Raw genomic sequence first — 10274 nt, forward strand, 5'->3', positions numbered from 1 at the left:
TTTGAAGCTCAAAGTGTGCCGAGCGGGCTGTCGCCATCTTGGCAGCGCGTCACCGCGCGACTCTCCTGGATAATTGAAAATGGACAAAAAGGCGGGAGATGGTTGCTGAAGCCAAGCCCACCTAGCGCGACGGCATTGTCAGCAGCGGCAATGTCAAGTGGCCACGCCCTTAATTATGCAGAGACTTTAAGGCTTAATATAATTTAAACGGATGAGTTATAAAAAATTCATTCCCCCCTCACAGTTGTCACAAAGGGCAAAATTAGCAATATAGACCAAAATCAGTGTAAACATGTTGTTTCTTGTAAAGTTCGGCATTTAACATGGGGAGTCTATGGGACTGATTTGCAGCCAGCCTCAAGCGGACAGTCGATGAATTGCAGTTTTAGTCACTTCCTTATTGGCTTCACGAGAGAGAGCGGGAGGTTGCCGCTCGGTCCAACCTTAATAATTGCTGGAAGGATACTGCAGTGTTTGTTTCTTGATATTTGGAGACATTTGGATGGAACTGACAAAATATCATTTAACATTCGCACTTGTTATTGTTAAATGGAGGTATATAAAAATGCTTTTAAATTTCATGCAGTGGTTTTAATTTTAGGTCGTTTGCTATGACAACCCCCACCTCCCATTTCATGTGAAAGTTGTTTCAATTAATCTTTATGGAATAATTAAAAGTGATATACTGCCCTCTACTGATTTAATCTGCTTTACACATAAAAAAAAATCCATTTTCAATCACAACACACATTTGATTGTACACTGCATTTGTTATTTTAGTTTTAGTGTGAGATTAATGATTGGTGTTCTTTTTATACGTTTTTATCTGATTTGTTGCACTTTAAACTGTTCATTTTTATTGATTACACTAGTCTTTCAAAGCTAAGTCTTAAAACTTACAGAAATTGAGTGGTTTTAAAAGGATTTTCTAAGGATATTTAGATCATTGATTAGTCTCTGTGCTTTGAGAATTCATGTGAATGAACTAAGAAATCACAAGATCTTTGGCTGAATACAAATTCCATGGAATTAATGTGTGATACTAGAATGGAAGGCAGCATTAAATTAAGTATATATAGTAATAGTATTTCATAATAATATAACATTGAATGAAGCCTGGAGCTTACAAGCATAAAAAACATCCCAAATATAGATCAAGCAAGTTGCGAGCTGTATTCACAGTTATCTCAAACCATATGCAAAAGGTTCAAGAAGTGACAAATCTGACATCAAAGTTATTCACTAATCTTATGTCGCTTTGGATAAAAGTGTCGGATAATGAATAAATTTAAATATCAAATCATTGAGTCTTTTTTGTCAATGGTTTGTGAACTTCATCTACCAATTCAAAAAACTAAAAAGACTCAAAATAAATACAAAACAATACTCATAGAAATCTATGTATGTATGAATAAATGTATGTCTATATTTCAGGGTATATATACATATAAATATATATATGCCTCCAAAAAAATGCTGAAATACAGTGGATGAGTCGTGTATACTGTGAGATATATATATATATATATATATGTGTGTGTGTGTGTGTGTGTGTGTGTGTGTGTGTGTGTGTGTGTGTGTGTGTGTGTGTGTGTGTGTATGTATAAAACAGCAGAACCGATGCGTCTCCGAACAACAGTGTTTACACAGCCCAGCAAATGATTCAATCAGGCTATAAGTACAGTCGTTTGCAAAGTTAAATGAATCAGCTTTTTTAACAAATCAGTTGATTCAACTCACTCATTAAGACAGTCACTTTCTGCCACCTACTGGCGGTTGTAGTTTCATATTTAAAAAAGTAACTTACAATACTAATAAGCCGACTTTTTTTATTTCAGGGTTATTTCAGGGTTTTGATCTCTCAACTGATAGAACACGTATTATAATGAATATTTAATATTACATTTAGACTTTGACTATAGCCTAGACATTTTGCATATTAATTGTACTATTTTTGAACCTCAAAGCAGATGTTTGTGTATTTTGTGTTACTCTATAATGATGTTCTATTTGAGGGCATTTGTACTGTAGGTATATGGCCCAAACATAACCTCAAGCACAGGGGCCCCCACCCCCCTAAATCCTGCCCTGGTCATGCACTATGGTCTTGATGCTTCATGCTACCAAGCATTAGTCTGCCTGGCTGATAATATTTCTTTCAGCTCCACTGCTACTTTGAGCTGGAACAAATGAGTGGGCGAGCTCACATATCTAGAGTGATTCCTATGGCAAGCTGTTTAACACCTAATGCCATAGTGACTCAGGCTGCAGAGTGAACAGGGGTTTTTCCTGTCTCTCTCTACTTCTGCACTGCATTAATAAGGCACGAACATTGATTTGGCACTTACGCTTCCAACTCTTGTTCACGTGACTGCTTTTAGGCGCGGACTCTGAGTTCTGCAGCTGACATTGTCGTGCACTATGGTTTTTGGCGCTTCATGCTACCAAATACTGGTCTGACAGATTAATAATTATTATTATTCTTTCAGCTCCGCTGCTGCTTTGAGCTGGAACTAATAGTGGACTCTGTTCTATCGAACTGTGTGAATGAGTTCATGTGTAAGAGTATTTTCTTATGGCAGGGTTATTAATGCTCACCATGGTCAGCCTACTTCATGTGATTGATGCGGCGCTTATGCTACCAACACTTGCTTCACATGATTGGCTGCACTACGTGACTGCATGCTTCATGCTACCAAGCAGTGATTTGCATGACTAATTATTCTGTTCTTTTCAGCTCTGCTGTTGCATTGAGCTGGAACTTTTGCATGAATGTGGGCAACTTGTAAGTGTGTTTGCCTCTCTGTCAGCTGTTCCGCCGCTTGTTGCATTTCAGACTGATTTTTACTGTTCTCCGCACCTTAGCTTCGGAGATCGAGAGGATAGCCCTAAGGCCATTGGTGAAGGGTCAATGTTGACATCCAAGCTCCCACTTCTGTGGTTGGCGCTGGCTTGACTGATTTTAGGATCTATTTCCTGTTTCAGAGGTTTTTCCCGCAACTCGTGTGTTTCGGGGCCTCATGAAGGAGAATCATTTTTTCGTATGGTTACACCATCCAGCTTTTATGGTACTACCCATTTTGGAAGTAACGCTGTCACTTCTAATGTGACTGACTGTGTTGATTTGGATTTATGTCAACTAATCTTGTGCTTGAGTAGAAATTTCATGATGCTGACGCATAGGTTCATCCTGTCTCTATCTGAACCGGAGATTGGTTTGTGACCATCGATCTAAGGATGTGTACTTTTGCATCCAGATCGTCAAGAGACACTAGAAGTTCCTTGGGCTTGCTTTTGGAATAAAGCTTGCCAATACTGTATTCTTCCGTTTAAACTGGCCTCAAACACAAGGTGAATGGACATGTCTCTGGCCCCGTTGTGGCTCCAGGGTGTCTGAGTTTTGAGTCACCTTAACGTGGCTGGCATTAGCTCAATCACAAAAGCCGTTTGGAGACACTGGCAGTGTTCTGGCACTCAAACAGTTCTTACCCCAGTTGAGTGGTTGTCACATTTAGGTCAGGATGACAACACGGCTGTGGTCTTGTACCTGATTCGTCAGGGAGGCTCCACTCTAGCCCCCTGTGCAGGTTGGCGAGACACGTAATTCTTTAGGCCCAGACCAAGTTCCTGTCAGTCAGAGCAGTCCATGTCCCAGGTCACCTGAACTCAGGAGCGGACTGGTTCTCGAGACAGAGTTTGGAGGCTGGAATATGTAGATTGCACCCTCAGGTGGTGAGTCTCATTTGGCAGCGGTCCGGCTGAGTAGAAGTGAACTTGTTTGCTTCAAGCATGACTACACATTGCCCGCTCTGGTTTTCCCTGTCTCATCCGTCCCTGCTGACTCAAGCTCGGGGCATGATTGGCACCCCCATTCGGATTATGTGTGTGGCCCCTGAGTGGACTGCAGTGATGTGTTCCGGTTTCTCGGCAGAGATTACCAACAATATTCTTAATTCTAGGCCTTCCTCCATGATACGCTTGTATGCCCTTAAGGGTTTGCCTCCTGGTGTAGGCAACGCAATCTGGACCCAGCCCATTGCCTTGTAGGTCGATACTGAGTTTCTTCAGAGTAATTTTTCTAAAGGGGTGGCCCCTGCCACTCTTAAAGGGGTCATATGATGTTGCTAAAAAGAACATTATTTTGTGTATTTGGTGTGATGCAATGTGCTTATGCGGCTTAAGGTTCAAAAAACACATTATTTCCCACTTACTGTACATTACTGTTTCTCTTCTATGGCCCGCCTTTCTGAAACATCGATTTTAACAAAGTTCATCCTTCTGAAAAGCGAGGTGTGCTCTGATTGGCCAGCTATCCAGTGCATTGTGATTGGCTGAATGCCTCAAGCAAGTGACAGAAATGTTACGCCCCTTACCATACTGTCATGCCATGTCCGGGTCAGAACACTGGTGCGACAAGACAAAAACATTAAAAACCCATTATAAACGAGGCATTTGTTGCATCCAGTGGGGACATAATTACTGATTATAATGACTTATACTGTCTTTTTACACGTTTCGTAGCATCGCGCCGCGTAAACATAAAACCATGTCTGCATTTGTGATCGGAGAAAGGACAAACAACAATTGCTACTCTACACTGCTTAAATCTCACATTTGAATCATCAGTGGCAAATCCTTTAAATATGTAAAGGTACTTACAGACTGTGAGTCTAAAACTGCCTAAAACATTTAACAAGACTGTAGTCTTCTCTCCCAGGATCAGCAAACAGTCCTCCATAAAATGCACCGCACACATCTGAATATTTGGATTGAACTGTTCTGGAACAGTGCAGTAAACACAACTTAATTTTTAGTCGTGTCCTCTTTTGGAAGACCAAACAAAGTAGTTTTGCTTTCGCAATGAAACACACAGCATCTTCACAAAATGGCAGCGGTGCTGGCAGCAACAATAAAGTAACGGCTTCTTTCTTTGCGTGAACATTTGGGCGGCATTATGCAAATCTTCCCACACCGTGACGTAGACTTTTATAATGAATATCTCTTGGGGTTTGAGACTTTAGTCTCTGCAACTTTAGGGATCTTATCTATTCATGAACAGCTTGTAACACTCCAAAGAGAAAGGAAAACTTTAAATCGCATCATCTTCTTCTAGCTCTCAGCGGAGGCGGTCGCATTTCTTCCTCTCCTTCCTGCCTTCCCTGCTTTGCTCCCTGCCTTCCCTGCTTTGCTTGGTTTCTCTTGTCTTGTCTACTTTGAGAGACTCTTTCTGCACTGCTCTCCTAAACTCGAACATGGATTTGATTAATTGGTCTCTCAACGCAATTGACACCATCTTCTCGATGAGGAGCTTGGGTTCGGGGGAACCTGACTGCCCTGCCGGAACGTTCGCAGCTGGCTACACGATTGACGCGTGGGCGAATTGGCGGGTCGTGTGTCTGGCGGCTCTTTCCGTGGAGGACATTGAAGACATCTACCTATTCGGAACCATGATAACAGGTATTCTGCTGATTGGATTAGGCTTTGCCCTGGGTTATCGGAAAATTCAGAAGACGGGAACAGCTGTCCAAAGCCTCACAAGGCTGCTCGTCATGATTGAAGCAGTGGGCAGAGTGGTCAGCACTGAGACTGAGACTATTAACCGCAATATGGATAACATCATGAAGAAGCTCACGGCTTTGGAAAGGAAATTGGAGAATTTGGAGACCAAAATGGACAATGAACAATCATAGTGACCGTAAAATGGAATGCGGCTACTAGACCAAACAACTGGTATCATATCTTCTTTCGGCTTTCTCTACCAGCCTTGGCCTTGGCTGGATAACAAATATCTCCCGGGGTGAGCACGGCAGCGAGACGCTCTCGCATTCCTCCCCCCTCCCACAGACACCTGATGATTGTTGACTCTGTCTAGGACCTGGCCAAGGCTGTCTCCATGGCAACTTGCTGTGACGCTCTATAATCTGCGGACTGAGGCATCTAGAGAGAATCGCAACTCTCCAGGCCTACACATACACTAACTCTTACACATATACAGATTTGCATTCACCCCCCCAACCCCCATCCCTCGCCTTCGCCGCTTTGTTCCACCAGTCTGGCGAGCGGGTCTGTGACCAGCGCTGTAATGGCTGCAGGGACCGGATGCTGATTGCCTGGGCTGGATCACCTCGATCCCCAACTTCCGTCCCCAGTTGCAAAGTCGTGTTTTTATGGTGTATTGATTATGTGCTTTTGTGCTGAGGTGTTTTTCCTGTCCTCAAACGGTGCTCCCAAAGGAGCACAGTCTGGGTGTTGGTTTTTTTCCTCCTCTCTTTCCTAATGTTTTTTTGCTGTTATCTCTTCCCCTGTCTACTGTATTTCGTTGCCTTGTGCCCACATGTGCAATGACAATAAAGTTGAATCTAATCTAATCTAATCTAATATGACCCCTTTAAGGTCATGTAGCAGCCATATCTGCTGAGTATGTACACATGAGGTGTTTCAGTTGGACGTCACCCTCTGGTTTCCCGTTTCATGCAGGGGACTTATCTATCATTTTGGAAGGACTGGCAGGCCATCCATTTAAACCGTTTAAGTCTGTGTCAGATAACTTTGACCCCTAAGATGGTTCTTTTGGTGGCCCTACCCTGTCTTAAGAGAATTGGGGATCTGCAGGCTCTTTCTATCAGCCCTTCTTGAATGGACTTAGCCCCGGGGCTGGTTACAGTCTTACTGTGACCTAGGCCTGAGTACTTTCCTAGGCTGCTTTGACTCAGTTTTGCTTTCAAAAAGTGGGTGGAGGATATCTCCCCTGCTGATGCGGGGTCAGATAGTGATGTGCAACTTCTGAGTCTTGCCTGGTGACGGCGTTGAAGATCTATGTCGACCATACATCCCAGTGGTGTGTATCTAACCAGTTGTTTGTATGTTTGGTGATAGAAACAAAAGAGCTGCCGTCACTAAACAGAGAATGTCTCATTGGATAGGAGGCTATCTTTTGGCTTATGAGGCGCGTGGTTTGAACTTCACCTGTGTGTGTTCATTCACAAGAGCATTGGTTTCTTCTCAGGCTCTCTTTAAAAGGACTTTGTTGGAAAATATCTGTGCTTCGGCAGGATGGTCCTCTCCCAGCACTTTGTCAAGTTATGCAGTACTGGCTCCTAGGTCTTGTCCACTTGACCAGATGCTTTCCTTGGTCCTCCAGCTATCTTCAGGTACATGAAGGCATTATGGTATGGCATTATAGTATAGCATTTTCATAGCGACCGCTGTCACAGCATTGAAGTGAACCTATGAAAGGGAACGTCTCGGTTAAGTATGTAACTTTGGTTCCCTGAAGAGGGAATGAGATACTGTGATGTGGGCCATTCTGTACCTTCGATAGGACTTCCTTTGTCAAGTAAAATCTGATGAAATAGCATGCATCACACTGATATAGCATACGTGTCATATGCACGGGGCGGTGCTAAAGTGCTATTGGCCAATGAATTGGCATGATGGTTAAAGGGCTTCAGACATTCGTCACACCGAAGGTGTTCCCCTAACAACCGCTATCGCAGCATCTTGTTCCCTATTCAGGGAACCAAGGTTAAATACATAACAGAGGTATTTCATGACTGAACTATATATTAATCCAGTGAGATTTTTGTTTGCACAAGGAGTCTGACAACAGCCAGTGCTCCACACAGAGATCTGATCTCATTATCATCCAGTCCGTCTGGAATGACATGAAGAAACAGAACAAACTGAGACAGACTAAATCCAGAAGAACTGTGGCAACGCCTCCAAGATGCTTCAAGAGACCTACCTGCAAAGCTACCTGAAAAACAATGCACAAGTGCACCTAGGGAAAAAGCTGCTTTAAACGCAAAGCATGGTCACACCAAATGTTGATTTAATTTAGTTAATAGAAGTTAATTGATAAAAAAAAAAAAAAATATCTATTTATGACATTATTTTTGACTTTATTTTTATTTTACAGCATTTTTACACAAGTGCCTAAAACATTTAACAAGACTGTATAGCTTTGCAGGTAGGTTTCTTGAAGCATCTTGGAGACGTTGCCACAGTTCTTCTGGATTTAGTGTGTCTAAGTTTTTGTTTCTTCATGTCATTCCTGACAGACTGGATGATGAGATCAGATCTCTGTGTGGAGATTGTGTGGCTGTTGTCAGACTCCTTGTGCAAACAAAAATCTCACTGGATTATTACAATTAATGGCATATGGCAAACATATGAATGTTTGGACATGTAAACTGATATTTCTTATTGACACACTGCAGCAAAAGATAGCAATAACTAACATAAAATATTTTTTAGCTGGTGAAAATACTAGTGTTCTAATAATTTTGGCCATCACTTTATTTAAAAATGGAATTTATTCCTGTGAGGGCAAAACTGAATTTTAAGCATCATTACTCCAGACTTCAGTGTCATATGACCCTTAAGAAATCATTCCAGTATGATGATTTTATTATGTAAAATGAAACAATGTAAAAGTCTTTACTGTCACTTTTGATTAAATGTATGCATCCTTGCTGAATAAAAGAAAATAAGTTCTTACTGGCTTAAATCTAACCTTAAACTTTTCTAGTGACCATGATATTCTTTAAAAAAAAAAGCCCTTTAAATTCAACAGAAGAAATAGTCATACAGGATTGGACATAAATAACATGATTTAATTTTCTGATGAACTTATTGATAAATCTGATATGTCTCTGATATGACTTGTATCGCCATGTGCTGAATGTGGGTGCCAATGTATACAATACATGTACTTGTGAAGGGAAGCTTCTGTTTCAGAACACGTGGTTTCTCATATGGCCTGTATCTCAAGCGTGATCGACACAGCTTTCGTTCCTCACGTCATCAGCAAATACAAAAGTCCTGTGTGTGAAGACCTTCTCCGCACTGATTTGCACAGATATCTTTTCCTATTTTAACATCTCCTTTGTGGCCCTACATGTGTCTGTAAATTGCAATTAATCTGTAAATCACAGACATGTTTCATAGAACCATTCTTCTCAATAAAAATTTAATATATGGCCATCCGTCCAGGGTGTTCTTTTCTTGTGAAGACATTTTCAACCTTTACGTTTAAAATTGTTCCTTATTATAGCTGACCCTTGCCTTTATCTAGTGTTCAGTGTTGTTATTGTTAACTAAAACTAAAGTCTTAATTTTTTTGTAAACTGAAATACAGCTGAAATAAAATATAAATATTATTTAAAAAACTAAAATCAATCAATAAATGTTGTACTAAATTACTAAAACTGAGAACTAAAGCTAAAAAACTAATAAAACTGACAAAAGCACTTAAAAATGACAAAAACTTACCCTATAACCTAAAATTTGACCCCTTTCCAACAAAGACTGTATGATTTTGAGATCCATCTTTTCACACAAAGTGTTCAAATACACAAAAATGCTGGAAAACCAAAGACTTTTGGGACCTGAAGGATTGTTGTGAAGAACAGCAGGAAGTTTAACTGCTCAGGACAAACAAGGGACTCATGAACAACTAAATAATAATAATAACAACGGTCATCCAAGTAACAGCACAGTGTTAAGAATCAGGGGGATGTAAACTTTTGAAAGGGGTCATTTTTATAAATTCAACTATTTTTTTCTCTTGTGTACTGTGTAAACATCTTTTATGTGAAATATCTTATTCAGGTCAGTACTAGATAAACAATAACATGCATTTTGTATGATCCCTCTTATTTTGGTAAAATAATTAACATTTTGCAGATTCTGAAAGGGGGGTGTTAACTTTTGACCTCAACTGTAACCCTTTAAATAATAAATTTGGCAAAATCTTGCAATAAAAGAACAGCTTTTCTACATCATATAATATCTAAAAACACATGCTTGTTCCCTTCAGGTTGTTTCAACAGTGAGTTAGAAACTCTTTCTATGTTCATGCACATGGGTCATGAACAGTCCACAAAGCCTGAGGGGCAAGCATTTTGTTCGCCTGGTCTCCAAGGTAACATGGCTTATTTGATCTGCTTGCATGGATTCTGTGATTCATGCCATGCTCCGATATCCTGATCTTGTCATACACTGGTGACGTCTGGCCTGTTAGCAGCAGAACAGCATCACCCTTGTACAATGTCAAAGCAGGTCTATATTAAGCAGAGCATGCAGCAGGTCTTACGACTTGTGATGGGAATTCTGGCTTTTTAGTGAGCCAGATCCTTCGGTTCAGCTCAGCTATATATTTTGGTTCCCTAATGGTTCTTCACGTCTGGCTTTTATAACTCAAACAATTTAGAAATGGTTTGACCTATGATTGGTGTATGTTTAAATATATAACTTAAAGTGTATAATTTCCA

Source organism: Cyprinus carpio, chromosome B12 (assembly GCF_018340385.1).
Source record: "Cyprinus carpio isolate SPL01 chromosome B12, ASM1834038v1, whole genome shotgun sequence".
Taxonomy (NCBI): Eukaryota; Metazoa; Chordata; class Actinopteri; order Cypriniformes; family Cyprinidae; genus Cyprinus; species Cyprinus carpio.